Here is a 23,913-nt window from a genome sequence, read left to right as displayed (position 1 = left end):
TAGTCAGTGACTATTGGGGGTAGATTTATCAGCTCGAGTGGCATAACCATACCTCCACCCTCACACACTGTATGTATGTGTGTGTATAAATACATATATATGTAATGTATTATATGTAATCTTACGTAAATAAAAATGGTTCCTGTGGCTTTTTCTTTTGTTTTTGGTTGTGAGACTAGCCTTTAATAGCTTAACCACCTCTCTAGCCCTCCTTATGATTTTTTCCAAGTCCATTTAGTATTGTTTTTGTTCCTCTTCCTCCTTCTTGGTTGACCTCTTCCTCTCCCCCCTAGTTAACTCTGGGGACTGCTTTTCCCATTTCTCCTTTCATGTCACTTATATCCTTCCTGCCATACCCTCTCTAGTAACCCATCTCTAAAAATTCCTTTTTCCTCTCTGATTTCTGCCATTTCCCCAGATTATCTGCTCACATTTGAAGATTTTGGCTAGGAACATCAGATGAGAGAGACCATGTGATGCTGGTCTGTGTTACCTCATTTAATGCGATATTTTCTAGTTCCTTCCATTTCTCTGCAAATTTGGTGATTTCATTTTTCTTTACAGCTTACCATTCCATGGTGTGTATACACCACATTTCCATCATCTATTTAGGCTGTTTCCATTTCCTGGCTATTGTGGATAGAGCAGCAATGAACATGACAGAGTAGGTATCTGTGGAGTTAGGATGTCAAGTCCTTTGGACATATGCCAAGGAGTGGCCCTGGGTCCCATGCTAGCTTTAGTTTTAACTCTTTGAGAGCTATCCAAACTGATTTCTAGAGGACTGTACAAACTGTACCAGTTTGTAGTCTTATTTATTTATTTAATTGAAAGAAAAAAAGAAATTCCCGCCTCCTCCCAGCCTCCCATTTCCCTCCCTCCTCCCACTCTTCTCCTCCTCCCCCCACTCCTCTCCCCCTCTCTCTCCAGTCCGAAGAGCAGTCAGGGTTCCCTGCCCTGTGGAAAGTCCAAGGTCCTCCCCCCTCCACCCCGGTCTAGGAAGGTGAACATCCATACTGGCTAGGCTCCCACAAAGCCAGAACATGAAGTAGGATCAAAATCCAGTGCCATTGTCTTTTGCTTCTCATCAGCCCTCATTGTCCGCCATGTTCAAAGAGTCCGGTTTTATCCCATTCTTTTTCAGTCCCAGTCCAGCTGGCCTTGGTGAGCTCCCAATAGATCAGCCCCACTGTCTCAGTGGGTGGGTGTACCCCTTGTGGTCCTGACTTCCTTGCTCATGTTCTCCGTCCTTCTGCTCTTCATTGGGACCTTGGGAGCTCAGTCCGATGCTCCAGTGTGGGTCTCTGTCTCTATCTCCATCCATCACCAGATGAAGGTTCTATGGTGATATGCAAGATATTCATCAGTATGGCTATAGGATAGGGTCATTTCAGGTTCCCTATCCTCAGCTGCCCAAGGAACTAACTGGGGACATCGCCCTGGGCACCTGGGAGCCCCTCTAGGTTCAAGTCTCTTGCCAACCCTAAGATGACTCCCTTAATTAAGTTATGTGATTCCCTGCTCCTCTATCCAACCTTCCTTTCTCCCAATCATCCCGTTTCCCCAAGTTCCCCCCATTCTCCCCTTTTTACTTTTCTCTCCCCATCTCCCCTTACCCCCGTCCCACCTCACCCCCAAGTTCCCAATTTTTTGCCCGGCAATCTTGTCTACTTCCCATACCCAGGATAACAACTATATGTTTTTCTTTGGGTTTACCTTCTTATTTAGCTTCTTTAGGATCACAGATTGTAGTCTTAACAACAACGAATAAGCTTCAGCTCACCAAGTGCAGTGACATCAGGCATGAGTCAACAGACCCAGGCCTATATGAGTCATGTATTTTTAGTCATCTGTGTTTTTAAAACTTTTTTAATTAAGTGAATTTAGTCTAGCATAATGTTTAATCCATGAATTTTCACTGTGTATATGTATTTTTTTCTTGGTTTCTACTCTAAAACTTAAAACTTACACCAAGATTTGCCAGAATCTGTTTGGATGTTCTGTTTCAGTGATGTACAGAAGGGCCACTTTTATTCACCTGGTTCCTCTCCACTTTCTTCCTTTTTTGGTGCCTATTGTTGTTATATATATTCTCCAATATTATAAATCCAACCTATATTGTTATTATTTTATACATCTTCTGAAATACCAAAGAATGGAGAGCCAGTATATGTTAATAAAATATGTTATAATAGAATTTCCATTTAGTTTTCTTGTTTTCTGTAGTTTCTCATTATACCCCTCTCCCAATCCTCTACACATCCTTTGTGCTGTCATTGTGAAATAGGTTTCATTTCTTTATGTTTTAGGTCTAATAAATAGTCTACATATTTGTTGTTAAATTGGTTAAGGAAGATGTGTTTATATTCTTGTGCTGACTGGTTTTGTGTATTAACTTGATGCTAGTTAGAGTCATCAGAGGCAGGAGCCTCCCTTGAGGAAATACCTCGATGAGCTCCAGCTCAAATGAGGTATTTTATCATTTAGTGATCAGTGAGGAGGGTCTAACCTATGGTGGGTTATGCAGTCTCTGGAGTGGTGGTCCTGGGTTCTATATGAAGATGGGCCATGAAAGCCATGGGAAACAAGCCAGTAAGTAGCATCCCTCCATGGCTTCTACATCAGCTCCTGCCTCTGGTATCCTACCCTGTTTGAGTTCCTGTCCTGACTTCCTTCAGTGCAGAACAGCAGTGCTGAAGTGCAAGCCAAATAAACCCTTTCTTCCCCAATTTTCCTTTTGTTCCTGGTGTTTCATCATAGCAACAGACACTCTAACTAAGTCAGTTGTCTTTTGCCATAGCCTTTATGTCTATTCTTTGTTTTTTGGTGTGAGTGAATTTCAATTGTCTTCCATCACTTAATTTTATTCACAATTGTGTGTGTGTTTGTGTGTGTTAGGGAGAGAGAGAGAGAGAGAGAGAGAGAGAGAGAGAGAGAGAGAGAGAGAGAGAGAGAGAGAGAGAGAGAGAGAAAATGAATATTGGCAGGTGTTATCTGTTTTGTTTTTGAGACAAGCATGAGCTTGTCAGTGCGGCTAGGCTGACTGGCGTCCCCTGAAGCTCTCTCTAGCGATCCTTGATGCTGGGATTGGAAGCATGCACTGCTGCAGCTGGCTTTCTGTAGGTGCTGGAACTCCAATTCCATCCTCGTGCTTATTTGGAAAGCACTTTTCCGACTGAACCATCTCTGTAGCTCCAACATCAACATTTTAAAAAATGATAGTAACAGAATTCTGTGCCTTTAAAAAAAAATTCTCATTCTCCTTTTTTTTTTCATTTTGGATAGTTTTGCTTAGCATGATATTGGTATTTTAAAATTATTATTTCTTTCTTTTACCTTATTTTTTATTCTTGTTGATTTATATTTTTACACACAAAGTGTCAAGTTCTTTTACACTTTAATACCTTTGTTTGGGTTGCTTCTCCCTGGTACCCAACCACTCTCCCTAGCTCTCTCGCCCGCTTTCCTGCTTAAACCAACTTCACATGTTCTATTACTCTTTCCACAGCCTGTGGAAATGTTCGCTTCCCCCCCAATAGGTGCCTTCCTTATTTCATGACCTATACCCATACTCACTGTCCTCAAAATATGCATATGTAAAAATTAGAGGTTTAAACAAATATACAAGAGAGGAAATGGTGTATTTGTCTTTATGGATCTGGGCTACTTTACTCAGCATAATTTTTTTTTTTCAGTTCCATTGATTTACCAGCAGATTTCATTTTACTTTATGGCTGTAAAATCCCGTTGTGTGTTTGTGCCATATTTTCATTATCAGTTCATCTGTCGATGGCCATCTAGGCTGATTCCATTTCTTGTCAAGGAAATAGCAATAGCTCAGGATGTGGAGCATCTCTGTATTATGAAATAGAGTCCTTTGGGCATATGCCCAGGAGTGGTATAGCTGGGTTTTATTTTTGAGAAAGCTTCGCACACATTGCTAATTAGTTAATATATAGGATATACAAATAATTGCCAAAATTAAGTATCAAAATACAAATCTTGCTAATCAATAAATAGGTTAAGCACAGGTGTCCTTTCCCTGTGCCAGTGAATTTCAAGCCTAATCTGTACTGACTGTTTCATTACATTCAAGGTATCTGGTTTTACATTGATGTTCTTGATCCTAGTTTTGTGCCGGCTGATACATATGGATCTTTTCTCATTTATATTGACATATAGCCATCCAGTTTGACCAACAGCATATGTTGAAAATGGTGTCTTTTTTTAGTGTGTGTTTTCGGTTCAAATCAGGTGTTCATATATATGTGGACTTATGTTTGGGTCTTCAGTTTTATTATATTGATCAACTTGTCCATTTTGAGGCCATAGCATGCTGGTTTTTTACTATAGCACTATAATATAACTTGAAGCCTGGGATGGTGAGACCTCTAGCTATTCTTTTATTATTCAAGATTGTTTTAGCTATCTTGGATTTTTATGATTTCATATGTTTTATTGATACAAGAGCATGGGAGGTATTTCCATATTCTAATGTCTTTAAAATTTTATTATACAAGTCTTTCACTCTCTTGTTTAGAATCACCCCAAGATTTTTTTCGAGGCTACTGTGAAAGGCACTCTTTCTCTGATTTCTTTCCCAGTCTGTTTGTCATTTGCATATAGGAAGACTACTGATTTTGTTTATTAATTTTATATTCTGACACTTTGCTGAAAGTGTTTATCAGATGTAGACTTTCTTGGAAGAATCTTTACTGAAATAATCCATATCATCTGAAATAAATATATATCGACTTCTTCCCTTCCTGTTTGTATCCCCTTTATCTCCTTCAGTTGTATAGATCTGAAGAAAGTAGCGATCCTGTCTTGTTCCTGATTTTAGTGGAAATGCTTTGAGTTTCTCTCCATATATGTTGATGTTGGCTGTGGGTGAGCATGCAATAAACTACCTTATTATGTTGAGATATGTCCATTTTATCTGTAGTCTGTCCAGGGCTTTTATCATGAAGGCATGTTGGATGTTCTCAAATGCCTTTTCTGCCTCTAATCAGATGATCATGTTGTTTTTGTATTTCAGTCTGTTTATGTGATGGATTATGTTCATTGATTTATGTATGTTGAACCATCCCTTCATCTCTTGACTGAAGTCAACTTAATTCGTCATGGTGGATCATCTTTTTGATGTATTCTTGGATTTGGATAATAAGTATTTTTTGAGATTTTGCATCTATGTTTCTAAAGGATATTGGTCTGTAGTTTTCTCACTTTTATATTTCTCTTTTTCTTCTCTTTTCTTTTGGTATCAAGGTAATAGTGACTTTGTAAAAAAGAATTAAGAAATGTTCCTTCAGTTACTCTTAGAACTTCCTTCATTATATATCATAGATTTGGGTATTTCATTTTGTGGAATAATTTGCAGAATTTAGTCTTTAGTTCTTCTTTGAAGGTCTGGTAGGCTTCTGCACTGAATCTATCTGATACTCAGCTTTTTGAGGGATGGTTAATTTCTGCTTCTACTTTTATTTCACTAGGGGTTATGAGTCCATTTAAAATGCCTATTTGATCTTGATTTAACTTTAGTAGGTCATATACATCTAGAAATTAATCCATTCTTCTAGGTTTTCCAGTTTGGTGGAATACAGATTTTAAATGTATGCTCTTATGGTTCTTGAAACTTCCTCAGTTTCTGTTGTAATGTCTGTCTTTTCATCTCTGATTTTATTAATTTGGATCGTTTCTCCATCCTTTGGTTAATTTTGTAAAAGGTTTATCTGTGTTGTTGGTAGTCTCAAAGAATCAGCTCTTCATTTCATTGATTCTTTTTGTGTTGTTGAATTTGTTTGTTTTTATTTCACTGATTTCAGCCCTGAGTTTATTTCGTCCCATCTACTCTTCTTGGGCATTATTTCTTAGTAGTTTTCCAGAACCTTCAACTGTGTTGTCAATTAGTAAGTATGGAAATTCTCCATTTTTTTCTATGTAGGCCCTTAGTGCTATGATCTTGACTCTTAGAACTGCCTTCATTATATATCAATAGGTTTGGGTATATTGTATTTTCATTTTCGCTAAATTCTAAAAAGTTAACTTTTTCTTGATTTCTGTCTTGACACAATTTCATTCATTTGTGGTTGTTAAGTTTGTATACTTCCTGCTATTTTTTGTTATTGATATGAAGCTTTATATAGCTTGCAGAGTGCTATTTCAATGTTTTTATATCTTTGTGCTTCATTTTCTAATATGTGATCAGTTTTTGAGGAAGTTCCATGGACTGCTGAGAAGAAAGTATTTTTTTTGGTGTGTGGGTGGGATGTTCTGTAGAAGTCTATTGGGTATAATTGATTTATGACATTATTTAACTCCATCATTTCTTTGTCTAGTTTTCGCTTGGATGTCTGTGGTGAGGGTGGGGTATTGAAGTCATGCACTATCACTGTGTGAGGGTCAATATGTGGTTTTAGTTGTTGTAGTAGTGTTTCTTTTATGAACTTGGGTTCCCTTGTGCTTAGTCCATAGATGTTAAGATCCTTTTGGTAGATTTTTTTCCTTATGAGTATGTAGTGTTCTTCCCTATCTTTTGTGGTTATTTTTGTTTCAAAGTCCATTTTGTCAGATATTAAATTGACAACTCCAGCTTGCTTCTTAGATCCATTTGCTTAGAGAAAATTTTTTCTATCCTTTTACTCCGAGATGATAGCTGTCCCTGGTGATAAAGTGTGTTTCTTGGATGCAACAGAATAATGTATTTTTATTGTAGAATTAAGACTATTAATATTGAATCTTATTAGTGAGTAATGTTTATTACCCATTTTTGTTATAGTATATACTTCTCTTTCCTCTTTTGACTGTTCTGGGATTATTTATTCTCTGTGTCTACTTTAGTGTAGTTAACTTTCTCTTCAGAATGAAGTTGTTCTTCTAGTGCTTTCTGTACAGCTGGATTTCTAAACAGTGCTTAAATCTAGTTTTGTCATGGAATTCTCTCTCTCCCTCTATTGTGATTTAAAGTTTTGCTGGGTATAGTAGTCCGGGCTGGCATGTGCAATCTCTTAGAACATATAGAACATCTATCTATCCAGGCACTCTGGCTTTCTGAGTCCCTATTGAAATACCAGATGTTAGTTATAATAGGGCAGTCTTTCTATGTGACTTGATCTTTTTCTCTTGCTGATTTTAATATTCTTTATTTGTCCTGTGCATTTTATGTTTTGATTATGTGTTGTTGGGAGTTTTTTTCTGGTTCTGTCTATTTGGTACTTGGTATGCCTCTTGTATGTTGATAGGTATCTTTCTTTTGGTTTGAAAATTTGTCTTCTATGATTTTGTTACAAATATTTCCTCTACCTTTGACCTAGGTTCCTTCTCCCTTCTTGTTCCAATTATTCATAGATTTGGTCCATAGTGTCCCAAATTTCCTGGATGTTTTGTGTCTGAGGTTTTTTTTTTTTAATTTAGTATTTTCTTTGATTGAACTGTCCATTTCTTCTACTGTGTCTTCAACAACTTGAGATTCTCTCTTCTTTGTCTTTTAATATATTGGCCACACTTATTTCTGAGGTTAGAGTTTTTTATTTCCATGTATGTTTCAGTTTGCTTTTGCTTTTAGTGATCTATTTCTTTGTTAAATTCTGTCTTAATGTTTTTAATTTTTATTATTTCATTCAACTGTGATTTCATGGCCTTCAATATGATATTCATTCATATCCTCTTTAAGGTCTTTGAACATATTCATGATTGTTATTTTGAAGGCCTTGTCTTGTTTCTTGTATGTTTTGACTAAATTACTTTTCTCTGGGCCTAATATAATATGGATGCTGACTTCTGGAAGAGGCATATTATCCTGGTTGTTCATAATTTTGTTTTTACACTGCGATATAGGTATCTTGGAGTTAAGATGTTTGAGTTGTTTCTTGGTGTAGATATATTATCTTATCTTTGCTGAGTTGGTATTCCTGGTAGGGAGTGGTTCTGGGTCTCTGCCAACTGTAGTAGGTGTGGCGTCCCTGGTGTAGATCCATTATATTGGTCAGTGGGAAGTAACAAAGGAATGGAGAAGAGGTTGAAGGAAAAGCCTAGAGGTGCAGTGGGGAACAATGAGGAGAACCTGGGTGCACACCAAGAGGTATAGTGCACAGGGAATTAAGGTAGACTGGAGGAGGGGCTCCTGTGGTCACTCTGAAGCTGGACTAAGGGTGGCTGGCGTGAGACTGAACAGAGGACAGAGAATGAAGTTCCCCTACCTGAGTCCCCTCCTAGTGTGGTAGCTTTGGATCCCTGGTAAAGAGATGTTCTGTGTGGGTTTGAGGAGTCACAAAGGACTTGAGATGTGCTAGAAGAAAAAGCTTAAAGGTAACTAGGGAAGCCCTGGGTCCACACCAAGAGGCTGAGTACCTGGGGAATAGGGATGGGCTAGGAGGAGGACTTCCATGGGCAGGCTGTGACAGGATTAAAGGTAAGTCTAGGGAACAATAGTATACTAATTCTAAAAGTAACTAGTACTAAATATATAAAAAGTTTGAATCACTGATATATATATATATATATATATATATATATATATATATATGATACATGTTTGAATTAAGCCAAAATGATAGCATCATTCATACTGGTATTCCTTCCCACAGCAGAACATTTTTATTAGTTAGTAAGTATGTATCTTTTAAAATTTTTATCTTTAAATATTTTTAGTTTTTGAAAATTTTATGCAATCGTACAGTGTTTTTTTTAGCATGTCTATCCACTACTACTGCCCTTCCATTCTTCCTAGTGCCCCTCCATTCTATCTTCCTCCTAACTTCATAGCTCACAGAAATATATTTTCAGAACAGTTTGTGATGTAGCCATTTAGCAAAATAATAGTAGTAGGCTCATGTCTGGTGTCTATGAACTCACTGATCATAGGTTCTTGAAGAGATTTATAATAGCAGATGTGTACTTCCTCCTAAGGAGTGGGCCTTGAATTGCATAAGAAAGTGCTTGCTTTCCTCTGGACCCTTCATGACACTATTGCATCCATAAGTAGAGCTCAGAGCTGGGTAAAGACTCTTGCCTTTGGTCTCCCAGAAGCCCGCAAAGCACCTTCCATGGCTGTGAAAGCTAACCACCTGAGAAGTAGCTGCTTGATCAGTCACAACTGGATTTCTTCAAGTCCCATGACCAAATGGGTGGTATCTTTTGCAATAGGGTCTTACCATGCACTGCTGGTGGGCAACCAAGAGGAACAGCAATATCCTACAGGGTCCTGGGGTTTTCTGTCTACTTCCAACCAACCAGTTGAGTAGACGTATACCTCACCTGGCACTGGACTCTATTTGGCAACTTACGGCTACTTGGAGGAGCATTATCCTCTCTTTAGGGTAACTCATTTATATTCATGTGTGTGAATAAATGTGTGTGTGTGTGTGAAGTTTATAAAACAATGTTTTCCATATGGCTTTTTTTTTTCAAAAATCCTGTTAGCTATCCTTTCCATTCCCTCTCTTCTGGCCTACAGTGCCATCACCTTCTCCACTTAACCCCCATATGTTTTAATTTCTTCCTTCCTATGATCTATACTCTATCCACCTTATATGTCTTTAGATGTTGCTCTGTTGTTGCTTTTAAGGCTCTCTTTGGCTTTCGGAACATTTATACCATTTCTCTGGGGTTGAATATTTTTTAATGTACTATACTGATTTTATGGTTTTCATAAAATTGTGAATTTCTCACTATTAGTTATTAAAATATTATCCTGACATCTCTTTTCTTGTTTCTTATATATCAGTATGCTTAGTGACATTATATTTTGTGATTCTTTTTATTTTTCTCTGTTTTAGTTTAGAAGCCCTTTATCTATCTAAATGTTTGCTGATTGTTCCTTCCTGTAGCTTAAGTCTACTATTGTGCCTCTCTAGTAAATTTTTATTTTACTTATTATACTTCATATTTTTGGCTTGTAGTTGTTTTATGACTAACATTTAAGTCTTTCTTTGACCCTAGATGGGCTCTTCATAGCTATTCTATTTTTGATTCTCCTGCATAAAGAGGATAGCCTGTGATTTAGAGATCCATGAAGCTTCCAACTTATCCTTAATTGCTTACCACAAAATACTCACTTTAAGTAGCTGGGTGTGGTGTTGTATGCTTGTGATTTCAGTACTCAGGCAGCTAAAGCAAAAGAAGTAAAAATTCAAATCCAGCTTGAGCTGCATATTGAGATCCTGTCCCCAAGCAAAACAACAAAATGAAACAAGAACAAAACAGCAAAAACAAGACCTGGGAAATTGGCTCAGGAGGTAAAATGCTTACCATGTAAGTGTCAGGGTTAGAGTATAAAATACCAGTGCCGTGTAAATGGCAGGCAGATGTGATAGCTTGTATAAGCAAGCTCTGGATTTAGGTGAGAAATTGGGTCAGGAGGTAAAATGCTTACCATGTAAGTGTCAGGATTAGAGTATAAAATACCAGTACTATGTAAATGGCAGGCAGATGTGATAGCTTGTATAAGCAAGCTCTGGATTTAGGTGAGGACACTCTGCCTAAAGATATCAGGTTGATAGAGATGGAGGAAAATACCTGTTGTCAGCCTATGGTCTCCACATGTACCCTTGATATGCATCTTCACATATACGTGTACCTACATACTTTGAACATGCAAACATGCACACATACTACAAACACCCCCCACAAAATACCCAACTACACATGCACATACACACACACACACAAAAAAAAAACCCTGGGATATCTTCATTTTCTGAGAGTACCTATAATTTCAAACTCCTTTATGAGAAGCTGTGGAACTCTGAATTTTTGTGGCCTTCTCTCCATAGAGTGAGAATCAGGGTACCAATGGTTATCATGGTTGGGGATAACGAAATCCTTTTCTCATGCACTGCAAGATCAGGACAATGTATGGTAGCACCAATCATTTGTCTTCTTGGCCTCCTTTTCCGTGCCTGGAACCAGTGCCCTAGGGACCTGGCACAGGCATGACTGTATCCCAGTGATCCTCACTCATTGTTTATGATTAGGGTGCTTTCTTTGTTAAAAGATTTTGTTTTTGTCTGCAAATTTCAATATGTTAATTTTTTTTACCACTGAGTAGTACTCCATTGTGTAAATGTACCACATTTTCCTAATGCATTCTTCAGTTGAGGGCCATCTAGGTTGTTTCCAGGTGATGGCTATTATGAATAATGCTGCTATGAACATGGTTGAATAAATGTCCTTGTGATATGATTGAGAATCCTTTGGATATATTCCTAAGAGTGGCATTGCTGGATCCTAAGGTAGTTTGATTCCTAATTTTCTGAGAAATCACCATACTGATTTCCAAAGTTGCTATACAAGTTTGCAATCCCACCAGCAATGGAGTAGTGTTTCCCTTACCCCACATTCTCTTCATCATAAGCTGTCATCAGTGTTTTTATTCTTGTGTAACATGAAGGGCCAGGCCTGCTTATTGGGGTTTCTGTCCCTCCCGGTACCCCACAACTGTTTAGCCCCAAAGAAAATCACACATAGGTCTCCATAAATTATAAGCTGATTGGCCCATTAGCTCTAGCCTCTCACTGGCTCTCACATCTTGGTTAACCCATCTTTCTGATCTATGTTAGCCATGTGGCTCAGTACCTTTTATCAGTGGGGCAGATCACATCCTGCTGCTTCAGTGATCTGGGCAGGAGTGGGAGGAATCAACTTCCTCCTTCCCAGAATTCTCCTGTTCTCATTACATCATTTCTGCTTCCTGTCTGGTTTTCCCACCTATATTTCCTGCCTGGCCAATCAGCGTTTATTTATAACATGATTGACAGAATACAGACAATTCTCCCACACCATTCTTGGCCATTCTTACAGGTGTAAGATGGAACCTAAGGATGTTGAGCTTTTCTGTAAGTGCCTTTCGGCCATTTAAGATTCATCTGTTGAGAGTTCTGTGTTTAGGTCTATGCCCCCCTTTTTATTGCGTTACATATATTTTTTGATGTCTACTTTCTTAGAGTTTTTTGTATATTTTGGATATCAGTACTCTGTCTGATGTGGGGTTGGTGAAGATCTTTTCCCAATTTGTAGGCTGCTGTTTTGTCTTGTTGACCATGTCCTTTGCTTTCAAGAAGCTTCTCAGTTTCAAGAGGTCGCATTTATTAATTGATTTATTAATTGTTGCTCTCAGTGTCTGTGCTACTGGAATTATATTTAGGAAGTGGTCTCTATGCCTATGTGTTAAGGCTACTTCCCACTTTCTAGGAAAAAAAACATACAGAGTGCAGTAACCCAGACACAGAAAGACAAATATATGTACTCACTCATAAGTGGCTTTTAGACATAAAGCAAAGAATAACCAAGCTATAGTCCATAACCCCAGAGAACCTAGACAACAAAGAAGACCCTAAGAAAGAAATACAGGGATCTGCCTAGAAAGGAGAAAAGACAAGATCTCCTGAGTAAATTGGGAGCATGGGGGCAAGGGGGAGTATGGATGGGGAGAGGGGAGAAAGGAAAGGAAGAGGGGAAAATGTATTGCTCAATTAAAAACAATAAAAATCATGATTTTACATAAAAACATTTGTTTTTATGTATATTTGTGAGAACATGTATATATGTATGTATATCACATGTATTCCTGGTGCCCATGGAGGTCAGAAGAGTATGTTAGATCCACTGGAACCGGAGGTGCAGACAGTCATAAGCTGCCATGTGGATGCTGTGAATTGAATCCAGGTCTTCTACAAGAGTAGCAAGTTCACTTAACCTCTGCTTTAGCCCCTAGAGTACTTTCTAGAGACTCTAAATGATTATTATGTAAAAAATAAATTTCTCTATTTATGGCCTGATTTGCTGTGATAAAAGATTCATGAAGCTCTTTTGGTATGACCTTTTCAAACATATCTCTTCTGACTTAGTGATGTCCTTGATATAAAAGAAATGTACTAAAACAGTTTGATCAGGCTTTCCAAATGACAGTACTATTTTTCTTTCCAATCTGTAGTTCTTGTACAGTTACTTAGATTTCCCTTTTACTCTTTCATGTGTCACTGAGGTATAGGTGCACAGCTTTTGGAGTACACCCAGCTTTCACCTGCCATATGCCCTTGGAATCAGCTGTTTTCTCTTTCTGTGGTGTTTTTCTGTCTCCCATTTGCACAGATTCTGTCCATGTTTCTTCCCTGCATCCTTCTGGAGCACGTTTATCACAGAGCCCTAGTCCATTATGTTCAGAACAACTCCCCCTCTTCTATTTTATCACCACTAAATCCTTGTCAAGTACTTTTTATTTGTTTATCTTTCGTTCCATATCACTAGCAACTGAGACTCCACACAGAGGGCTTTGTAAGTTTGGTGTGCTGTGGTATTCCTATAGGCACATGGTGACTTGCAGATAATAGACTCCCCTCTTTCATGTGTTGTTAGGAATGGAAACCTAGGACCTAATCCACATGAACACATATTCTACAATTGAGTGATGCCCCCAGGGCACATAGGAGACTTTTAATAAATATTTCTAGAATGAGTAAATGGGTTAGGCGCTGACAATTTTATGGATCTGGAGACCAGAGCTATCCAAAAGGATTTTCTGAGAAGATGAAAATATTTTTATCTATGTTCTCTAATATGATAGTGACTGGGTTCATGAAGCCATCAAAGTCTGAAAAGATGGTTAATACAGTGAGGAACTATGTTCTTATATTAATTTAGATTAAAAACCCCAAATCTGAATGTGGCTACATAAGATCATAGTTTCTGAGAGCCATCTGCCTTGGCATGGGGTCTTTTCAAAGCTTATTCATTTTTAATTTTTTGAGAGTCATGAAAATGAAAGTTTACTCCAAGAGGAACATTTTATTAGCGTTTAAAAGAAAAACTCAAGGCAGACAAGTTGTAAATCTCATCAGCTCCCCGGAGGAGGAGAATGAAGAATGGAAAAATGCCATGCTGTTTTAAGCCAACATGGAGGTCAGCCACATGGCAGACAGTCACCCACACGGCACGGAGGGGAGCTTTAGAGAAAGCACCAGACACAGCATGCTTAACTTCTACCAAAGAAAGAGACAGAGAAAAGAAAATGGAAGTTACACTTTTCTTTCAGAAAGGTGGGGCAGACTCAGCATAAGCTCCTGGTGGCCGGTAAGGACTGCATTTGGGGGTAGGAAAAGTTTTATTATTATTTTTATTTATATTCATTAAGTTACTGTCAGTGTTGCTGCCATTTTCCTACATATTGTGTATACTCTAAGTTTCTTGGGTCTTTACGGAAACTCCCTTTGCTTATAATTATTGTGGATAAACAAGCCTGGGATTCTGGGGAATTGCCTACAGATGATAGCACATTCTAATTTTTCCCTGCTTCAGAAACAAACAAACAAACAAACATCTCGTTGTCTCCTCGTTACCTCTTTTGTATGGGATACTTTACTGAATTATGGACTTCGGTGTATCCAGTTTTTTGCAATAAAAGTGTGACATGTAACATATGGAAGAATTTTGAAGACATTATACTAACCAAAAGAAAACTGTGATAAAAATACCAATTGCAGGGCTCCGAGTATAGTTCAATTATTGGTGACTTACCTACTGTGTCTGAAGCTCTGGGTTTGATCTCCAGCACCACAAAGTAGCATCAAATGAGGTAGGGTTTTATTTGTATAAATTTTCTCTATTTGGGTAATACACAGGGAATCTAGATTAGTGGTACTCTATGGTAATAAATTAATGGAGGGTGTGGCATTTCTTTCCTAATTAGAATGATGACTGTCCCAATATGGCCATAGGTATCCTGCTATAAAAATACACTTAAAGCGTGTCAATTATAATCTAGATATGTTTGTGTTCACACATTTTCTTGAAAATGTCTCCCTTCTTGTTCAATAGAATTCAGTTTAGAATCCATATTTTTTTCTTTTTTATTTATTCTTGTCTCTTATATTACATCTTACCTCAGTTTCCCCTTCCTCATCTCCTTCTAGTCTCTCCCCTTCTACTTCCCACTCCCACAGGTTCTGTGGCAACTTTACCTCAGCACATCTAGCATGCAGGATAAATTGTAGGTCAAATGGTTTGTAGCTGGGTTGGTGTTCCAGTTCCTCTGCTGAAAGACTTGCCTGGTTACAGAATATAATCTGTTTAAGACTCTGTATCCCCCATTACTAGGAATCTTTTCTAGGGTCACCTTCATACATTCCAGGGAGCTTCCATTGAACTAGGTTTCTACTTTGCCCCCCACAAATGTCCCCAGTTCCAGTCATCTCTCCCCGTACTCCCATTCCCACTGCTGCTAATCCCTTCTGTTCCCATCCACCCCCTGCCTCTAGTCTATCTGAAAAATCTGTTTTATTTCTTCTTCCCAGGGAGATTCATGCATCCCCCATTGAGTCTTGCTTGTTACTTTGACTCTCTGGGTCTGTGGATTGTATATGATTATCTTTTACTTTATAGCTAATATCCTCAGAAGTGAGTACATACTATTTTTGTCTTTCTGTTATTGGGTTATCTCACTCAGAATGATTTTTTTTCTAATTCTATTCTTTTGCCTGCAAATTTCATGATGTATTTTTTTTAACAGATGGGTAATATTCCATTGTGTAAATATACCACATTTTCTTTACCCATGTCTTGAGGGACATCTAGGTGGTTTCAGTTGCTTGCTCTTATGAATAAAGCTACAATGAACATAGTTGAGCAAGTGTCTTTGTGGTAAGACTGAGGGTCCTTTGGGTATATGCTCAGGAGTGGTATAGCTTGGTCTTGAGGTAGATGGATTCCTGATTTTTCTGAGAAACCACCATACTGATTCCCAAAGTGGCTGTACAAGATTGCACTCCCACCAGCAGTGGGATAGTGTGTTCTTTGTTTCACATCTTCTCCAGCATGATCAAAAACTTGTTTTTGATCTTAGCCATTCTGACAGATATAAGATGGATTTTCAGAGTTGTTTTGATTCGCATTTCTCAGATTTCTAAAAAAGTTGAACATTTCTTTAAGTGTAGGTGTTTATTAGCAATTTCAGTTTCTTCTGTCAAGAATTCTGTTTAGATCTGTACCTCATTTTTTTTATTTTATTGAGAAAAGAAGAAAAAAAACATAAACAAAAAAACAAGTTTCCACCTCCTCCCAGCCTCCCATTTCCCTCCCCCTCCTCCCACCCTTCTCTCCCTCCTCCCACCCTTCTCCCCCTCCCCCCCACTCCTCTCCCCCTCCCTCTCCATTTCACAGAGCAGTCCGGGTTCCCTGCCTGTGGTAAGTCCTAGGTCCTCCCCCCTCCGTCCATATCTAGGAAGGTGAACATCCAAACTGGCTAGGCTCCCACAAAGCCAGCACATTAAGTAGGATCAAAACCCCGTGCCATTGTCCTTGGCGTCTCATCAGCCCTCATTGTTCGCCATGTTCAGAGAGTCCGGTTTTATCCTATGCTTTTTCGGTCACAGTCCAGCTGGCCTTGGTGAGCTCCCCGTAGATCAGCTCCACTGTCTCAGTGGGTGGATGCACGCCTCGTGGTCCCAACTTCTTTGCTCATGTTCTCCCTCCTTCTGCTCCTCATTGGGACCTTGGGAGCTCAGTCCAGTGCTCCTGTGTGGGTCTCTGTCTCTATCTCTATCCATCACCAGATGAAGATTCTATGATGATATGCATGATATTCGTCAGTATTGCTCTAGGATAGGGTCATTTCAGGTTCCCAATCCTCAGCTGCCCAAGGAACTAACTGGGAACCTCATCTTGGGCACTTGGGAGCCCCTCTAGGGTCAAGTCTCTTGCCCACCCTAAAGTGGCTCCCTTAACTAAGAATTGTGGTTCCGTGCTCCCCTATCCACCTTTCCTTTATCCCAATTCTCCTGTTTCCCCAGGTCCCCCCTCCTTCCCTTCTACCTTTTCTCTCCCCATCTCTCCTTACCCCCATCCCACCCCACCCCCTATGGAATATATACACGCTAGAGTACTATGCTGCGGTAAAAAACAATGACTTCTCGAATTTTGAATGCAAATGGATGGAAATAGAAGATACTATCCTGAGTGAGGTGTCCCAGACCCAAAAAGATGAATATGGGATGTACTCACTCATAATTGGTTTCTAGCCATAAATAAGGGCCACGGAGTCTACAATAGGTGAACCTAAAGAAGCTAAGTAAGAAGGTGAACCCAAGGAAAAACATATAGTTATCCTCTTGGCTAAGGGAAGTAGACCAAATTGCCGGGGAGAAAATGTACCTCATTTTTTAATTGGGTTATTTTATTTGTTGATGTCTAGTTCATTAAGTTCTTTACATATTTTTGAAAATTAGCCCTATCTTAAAGTTTCTATTGCTGTGTAGAGACACCATGACCATGGTAATTCTTATAAAGCAAAGACATTTAATTGAGGTGGCTTCCAGTTTCAGAGGTTTAATCCATTATCATCAGGGTGTGACTTGGTGGCATGCAGGCTGGGGAAGAGGTTCTACATCTTTACCCTTAAGCAAAAAGAAGTAGTCTGTGACATTGGGCATAGCTTGAGCATAGGGGACCTTAAAGAACACCCCCATAGCGACATACTTCCTCTAACAAGGCCATACCTACTCCAACAAGGCCACACTTGTTAATAGTGCCACTTTCTTTGGAGGCCATTTTCTTTCAAACCACCATTTTCATCCTTTGGAGGCCATTTTTTTCAAGCCCTCTTTTGGATGTGAAGATCTTTTCCTATTCTGTAGACTGCCATTTTGTCCTATTGTTGGTGTCATTTGGTTTCAGAAGCTTTTCAATTTCATGATGTCCCTTTTATTAATTGTGGTTGTTAGTACTTTTACTATTGGTGTTCTGTTCAGAAAGTTTTCTCCTGTAGCAAAGCATCCAAAGCTTTTCATCAATTTCTCTTCTATTGAGTTCAGTGTATCTGGTTTTATGTTGAGGTCTTTGATCCATTTAGATTTGAGTTTAGTGCAGAATGATAAATATGTCTCAATTTACATTCTTATACATGTGGATATACAGTCAGATCAGCACCATTTCTTAAAGATTCTTTCATTTTCCATGGATATTTCCGGCTTCTTTATCAAAAAATGGATGTCCATAGGTATGTAGATTTGCTTCTGGGTCTTAGATTCAATTCCATTGATCAACCTCTCTGTTTTTATACCAATACTGTGCAGTTGTTATTATAATAGCTCTCTAGTACAGCTTGAAATTAGGGATGGTGTTACCTCCAGAAGTTCTTTTATTATTCAGGATTGTTTTAGCTATCTTGTTTTGTTTTTCGATATGAAGTTGAATATTGTTCATTATACATATGTCATTTTAATGGGGATTGCACTGAATCTGTAGATTGCTTTTGGTAAGATAGAATCCATATTTCTTAATGGGGTATCATGTGCCTCAGACTGGTCTTGAACTCACTAAAGTTAGAGAATGTCCTTGAATTCAAACCTTCCTACTTTTATCTCCAAGTGTTGGGATTAAAATTGTGTACCACCACATTATATCTTGAACTAAACTTTTTAGTTCTTTATAATGCTGCCATATGCTCTCTATATTATATGCTACCATTATTTTAGTATGATGATAGCCAAGTGCGGGACTTGGATGTCTTCATTTCCTCAGTTGAATTTTATTTTTCCTTTGCATTCTTTGAATAAATATAGCTGCCATTTACCATAGTTTACTCTCTCTACAGCATGTTCCACATATTGGAATAACCCCTTTGTTATAGCTCAGTCTTTCTTTCTGCTATCAGGTATCCGAACCTGAAGCCACAAAATTTTGTTTGACTGTTATTTCACTAAGTGTGGTGGCTATATATTTCTGATTTCTTATCCATATCTTTATTTACATGTAATTCATGTTCATTGTATTTCTATGTTAAGAAAATTATACATATACATGCATATGTATAAATAGTTATCATTAGTATCTGTAAGTCGTTGACTGTAGGCCCCTTATGGATACAAAAATCTACATAGTTTGTTATCTCTTGTATATGAAATAGTATAGTATTCATACAAACCTATGCATGCCATTGTTTATACTTTAAATCATCTCTAGAATTCTTACAGTACATAGTATAATTTAAGTCCTATGTAATTAGTTGTTCCTTTGTATTGTTTAGCAATGACAAGGGAAAAGTGTGCATAAGTTTGATAGAGATGCAATTTCAGTGAATATTTCTGGTTCAGAGTGGATTGACTCCACATGGAATCCATAGATACAGCATTCTTTGTATATGCATGTAGTAGTTTGAATAAAAATGGCCCACATACTTGTTGTAAAAGCCTGCTTGTTTGTTCCGGACTGCTCAGCCCCAAAATAATCACACAGAAACTATATTATTTGCAATACTGCTTGGCCAAGAGTTTAAACGTATTTCTGGCTAACTCATATCTTAATTAATTCATCTCCATTAATCTGTGTATCACCATGAGGCTGTGGCTTACTAGGCAAACTTATGGTGTCTGTCTCCGGTGGGGCTACATGGCTTCTTGATTCCGCCTTCTTTTTCCCAGTATTCAGTATAGTCCCCCCCCCCAGCTTAGCTAAGTTCTGCCTTGATATAGGCCAAAGCAGTTTCTTTATTTATTAATGGTAATCACAGCATGCAGAGGAGAATCCCACATCACATAGTCTTATACATTTTAATGATTGGTTGTTAGGGAGATGTTATGGGAGCTCGATCTATTTAACCAATGGCATTTGGGGTAACAAGCCCTATGGGCATGGTTTTCTCTGAATACATGACAAGATAAAACTGAGGGGAGGGTTGTCCAGTCTCTCTCTTGGGTGCTTAGAGCCAGTGCAAGCAGTGGAGAAGCACTTGGTCCTTTTTACCCTTCGATAGAATGGCAGAACACCAGCAGCTGGATGAGCATTGGTGTCTATTTTGTTCTGTATTTGTGAGTTTGTTTTTCCATTTTACCCCTTAATAAATTGTTAAATAGATTCTTGTGAGTTATCACTTCACCTGGAACCCAACGTGGTCTGATCCCAAATGACTGAGCTGAGGCCTACTGCCACAAGTGGCCAACCTGCTCTTTACCAGACAGTCAGGTGTCTCTGTCACTTCTAGAGTTTTAGAAGTTGCTTACAATGCACTTACTGTTTACTAAGGTATTTTAAATCCTTATGGGGTCCTTGATGGATTTGAAGACTAGATAGTTATAATTTTCCTTCATTATGATAAAAGATAAATTAGATATAAAACTTTAGACTCATGAAGATAAAATAGACAATAGAATATTTTCCTTAATTTTGTCAAATACAAATAGACTGGATATTGGAACTAATTCTTACTTAATAACTGTTTTGTTATATGTAATTTTACAATGTTAAAGTTAAAACCTTACTTTTTAATTAGACAGAAAAGGGGAAATGATGTGGGATGTTCTTCTGTACACTGCACATATGTGTTGCTTTTATTGGTTAATGAATAAAGATGATTTGGCCAATAGCCAAGCAGAATAGAGTCAGGTGAAAAAGCCAAACTGAATAAAGGGAGATGCCAACAGCTGCCAAAGGATAAAGATATCAGAGGATCACCACATGGTGATTCACACATTAATAGAAATGAGTTAATTATATATATATATATACATATATATTAGTATATATTATATAAGAACTAGCCAATAATAATTATTCTGAGCCATCAGCCAAGCATTTATAATTAATATATAGCCTCTGAGTGATTATTTTATAAGCAACTATGGAACTGGTAGGCAGGACAGAAAAGCCTCTGGCCACAGGGAGTGGCACTACTTGAGAGGGATTAGGAGGTGTGACCTTGTAGTAGGTGTGGCCTTGTTGGAGGAAGTACGTCACTGGGGGTAAACTTTGAGGTTTCAGAAACTCATGCAAGGCTCAGAGTCTTTCTTTTCCTGCTGCGGGATGTAGAATTTTCAGTTATTTCTTCACCACCATGTTTTCCTGTGTGCTTCCATGGTTCCTGGCATGATGGATAATGGACTATACCTTTGTCTTCGTTAGGGTTTCTATTGCTATGAAAAGACACCGTGATCACAGTAATTATTACAAAGGAAAACATTTAACTAGGGTGACTTGTTTACAGTTCAGAGGTTCAGTGCATTATCATCATGGTGGGACATGTCAGGAAGCAGGCAGATATGGTCCTGGAGAAGTAGCTGAGAGTCCTACCCCTTGCAGGCAAAAGGAAGTGGTCTGACACTGGGTGGTATCTTGAACATGTATGAGACTTCAAAGCCTATCTCCACAGTGATACACTTCTTCCAGCAAGACCACACCTCCTAATAGTGCCACTCCCTTTGCATAGGGCATTTTCCACATTCCACTCCGTGGGCCCCAAAGGCTTGAACTCATATCATAATGCAAAATGCATTCACTCCAACCTCAAAAGTCCCCAAAGTCTGTAACACTCTCAAACTTAAAGTCTAAAGTTCTAAGTCTCTTCTGAGATTCATAAAATCTCTTAACTGTAATCACCTGTAAAATCAAAATCAAAAAGCAGATCTCATACTTCTAACATATAATGGACATAGGATATACATGACCATTCTAAGACACAGGGAAGGGAGCATAGTGAGGAAATACTGAACCATAGCAAGACTGAAAACCAGCTGGGCAAACTCCAAACTCTCCATTTCCATGTCTGTTGTCAAAAATGATCTTAAGATCTCCAACTCCTTTCAGCTTTGTTGACTATAATGCTTTTCTTTCCCTTGGGCTGGTTCCACTCTCTGTTAGCAGCTGTCCTTGGCAGATAACCCATGACTCTGGCATTTCTAGTATCTTGAGGTTTCCAAGACAATCCAGCCTTCACCTTCATAGCTTCATGAAATGGCCCCGATGGGCCTTCATTCAGGGACACCTCTGACACATACCTGGACAGCTTTCCTTAGGCATGGAAGCAAATACCCTAACTCCTTTCTTCTATCCTTGATTCCAAAACCAGAACCATGTGATTCAAGCTTCCGATTTCTGCTGTTTGCTGGGACTAAAATATGGCCACCTCATTCAATTACATCTTCACCAGCTTTCTCTTTTCTATGATTTTCTTCACTGCCTAAGCTTCTAAGTTCTAGAACTTGCTCTGTAGACCAGGCTGTCCTCATAGTCAGGGATCTGCCAGCCTCTGCCTTTTGAGTGCTGGGATTAAAGGTGAGTGCCAACACACCTGGCTCTAAGTTTTTCTTTAATTTTTTTCATATGTTGGAAACTTAGCTGGGGGGTGTTGTTGTACTGAGGTCACCGTTCCTTTTATCACACTTATTAATCTGTTTATCTCCTTGAACACATCCTACTTTTTGGTACTCCTTTTCTTCTTAAATTTTACATTTGGTAATTTACCCTGCTCAGCTTGCTCTTTTTATTATAAATCTTCATTAGAGTTAAACCTAGTAACTACATAACAGAGTCTATACTAGGCCATTTTGAGATTTTTCCTTGCCAGTAAAATTAATCTGAAACTCTTCACTTTAGCCTTAGGCAGACTTAGGCAAAAGGCAGCCACGTTCTTCACCAAAATATCTTCAGAATGATCTCTAGGCCACATATTAATATTCTTCTCCTCTGAAACTTCTGGAGGTAGTCCTCACAGTTTATCAAATTGGACTCAGCACCGCTCTCTTCCATACTCCTACTAGTATGTTCCATTAAGCAGGGCTTATTCCATGCAAAGAACCAAAGTTCGAGTTCTGCAAACAAAAACATGTTCAGGCCTATCACAGTAGTACTCAAGTCTCTGGTAATAACTCCTGTCTTAGGGTTTCTGTTGCTGTGAAGAGACAACGTGGCCATGACAGCTCTTTTTTTTTTTTGAGGACACATTCCACATTTTATTTACATTTTAAGACTAACTTTGATCTGAAATCACATATCCATACACCTATTTCCTTTTCGTTGCTTCACTTAAAACCTCTAAGCATGTTTTATTAAACAAAGACTGTAAACAAATATTTATTATGTCTGTTACATGGAGCAAAGAGGAACAGCTTTTAACAGAGATTCATCAATACTCCCAAACATCTTTTTATTATAAATACAGGTATCAAAACAATTCTGAAGCTATTTTTGATGCTATAGTAGTCAGCACCCAAACCCGCACTGCTTCGAGTTAACACAACTGTGACTACTCATTATTCCTGCTACTTTAAACAGTTCACTGTAGTCTAAGGACGATGGATAAAGCATGCCATTTCTGCTCTTCCTTCTTGAGACTTTATTGTTCAGAAAGACAAAAGTTTCCACTGCCATTTGACACTCCTTTGCCGTGCTCTTGTCTTGAAAACCTGAATTCAATTTTGAATACTTCAGGCTCATGTTTAAATGACAGTGCTTTAAGAAGAGAAAGAAAAATTGTGCTGCACTTCTCTTGTTACCTGAAAACATAATAGGTGTACATATATTAAATATATTCTTACAACTGTCCAGGTCATGTTTACCAGCTGGAATTCTTTTACTTAATGTGTGGGTATTTTGCATGGTGATATTTAATAAAGACTAACATGAGTAGAAGGTTGTTGATTTAAGACAAGTTTGAGATCCACTAAAATCAGTTGTATGTTTGTCCTTCTGGGGGTCGTGGAAGCTTCATATTTTCTTTGGACATCATTAGACGTCTTAGCTCTTGGAGGACAACTTTAATGCTATAGGAATTTTGCCATTTTGCTAATACTGGTATGCTTTCGTGCATCCACCATTCCACTGGAATTATTGATCCCATTCATATTAATTTTAGTTACAAATCTAATGGATGGAGGAGCTTCTGGGTATTTAGATCCACAATCTACCTTCAGACTATATATTCTGTTTTCATAGTTTGTCCTTGGTGGCCCAATAATCATGCCTGTCCACCTTGTAAGTGTCATGTCTTCATCATCTTCAAGGTCCCAGCTAACCGTACCATCACCTACTCCTTTCTGTCCGTCAAGTTCTTTCAACAAGCGAAAATTCCGCGGAACTTTAACTCCTATGGAGACCGCCATCTTCTCCTGCTACCACGCCATGACAGCTCTTCTAAAGGAAAACATTTAATTG

General features: G+C 38.4%; 1 protein-coding gene and 1 pseudogene across 1 annotated transcript in view; one reads left to right on the top strand and one right to left on the bottom strand.

Moving 5' to 3' along the window:
* The window catches only part of LOC121441921 (oligophrenin-1), a 358,753-nt gene that overhangs the window by 244,234 nt on the left and 90,606 nt on the right, over positions 1-23,913 (top strand). The window lies entirely within an intron of this gene.
* On the bottom strand, positions 23,429-23,861 carry LOC121441924 (annotated as a pseudogene).

Source organism: Microtus oregoni, unplaced genomic scaffold (genome assembly GCF_018167655.1).
Source record: "Microtus oregoni isolate MIOR12 unplaced genomic scaffold, Mior012 000084F_ref0000050, whole genome shotgun sequence".
Taxonomy (NCBI): Eukaryota; Metazoa; Chordata; class Mammalia; order Rodentia; family Cricetidae; genus Microtus; species Microtus oregoni.
Note: the sequence above shows the minus strand (reverse complement) of the source record. Positions and strands in the feature narration are given on the sequence as shown.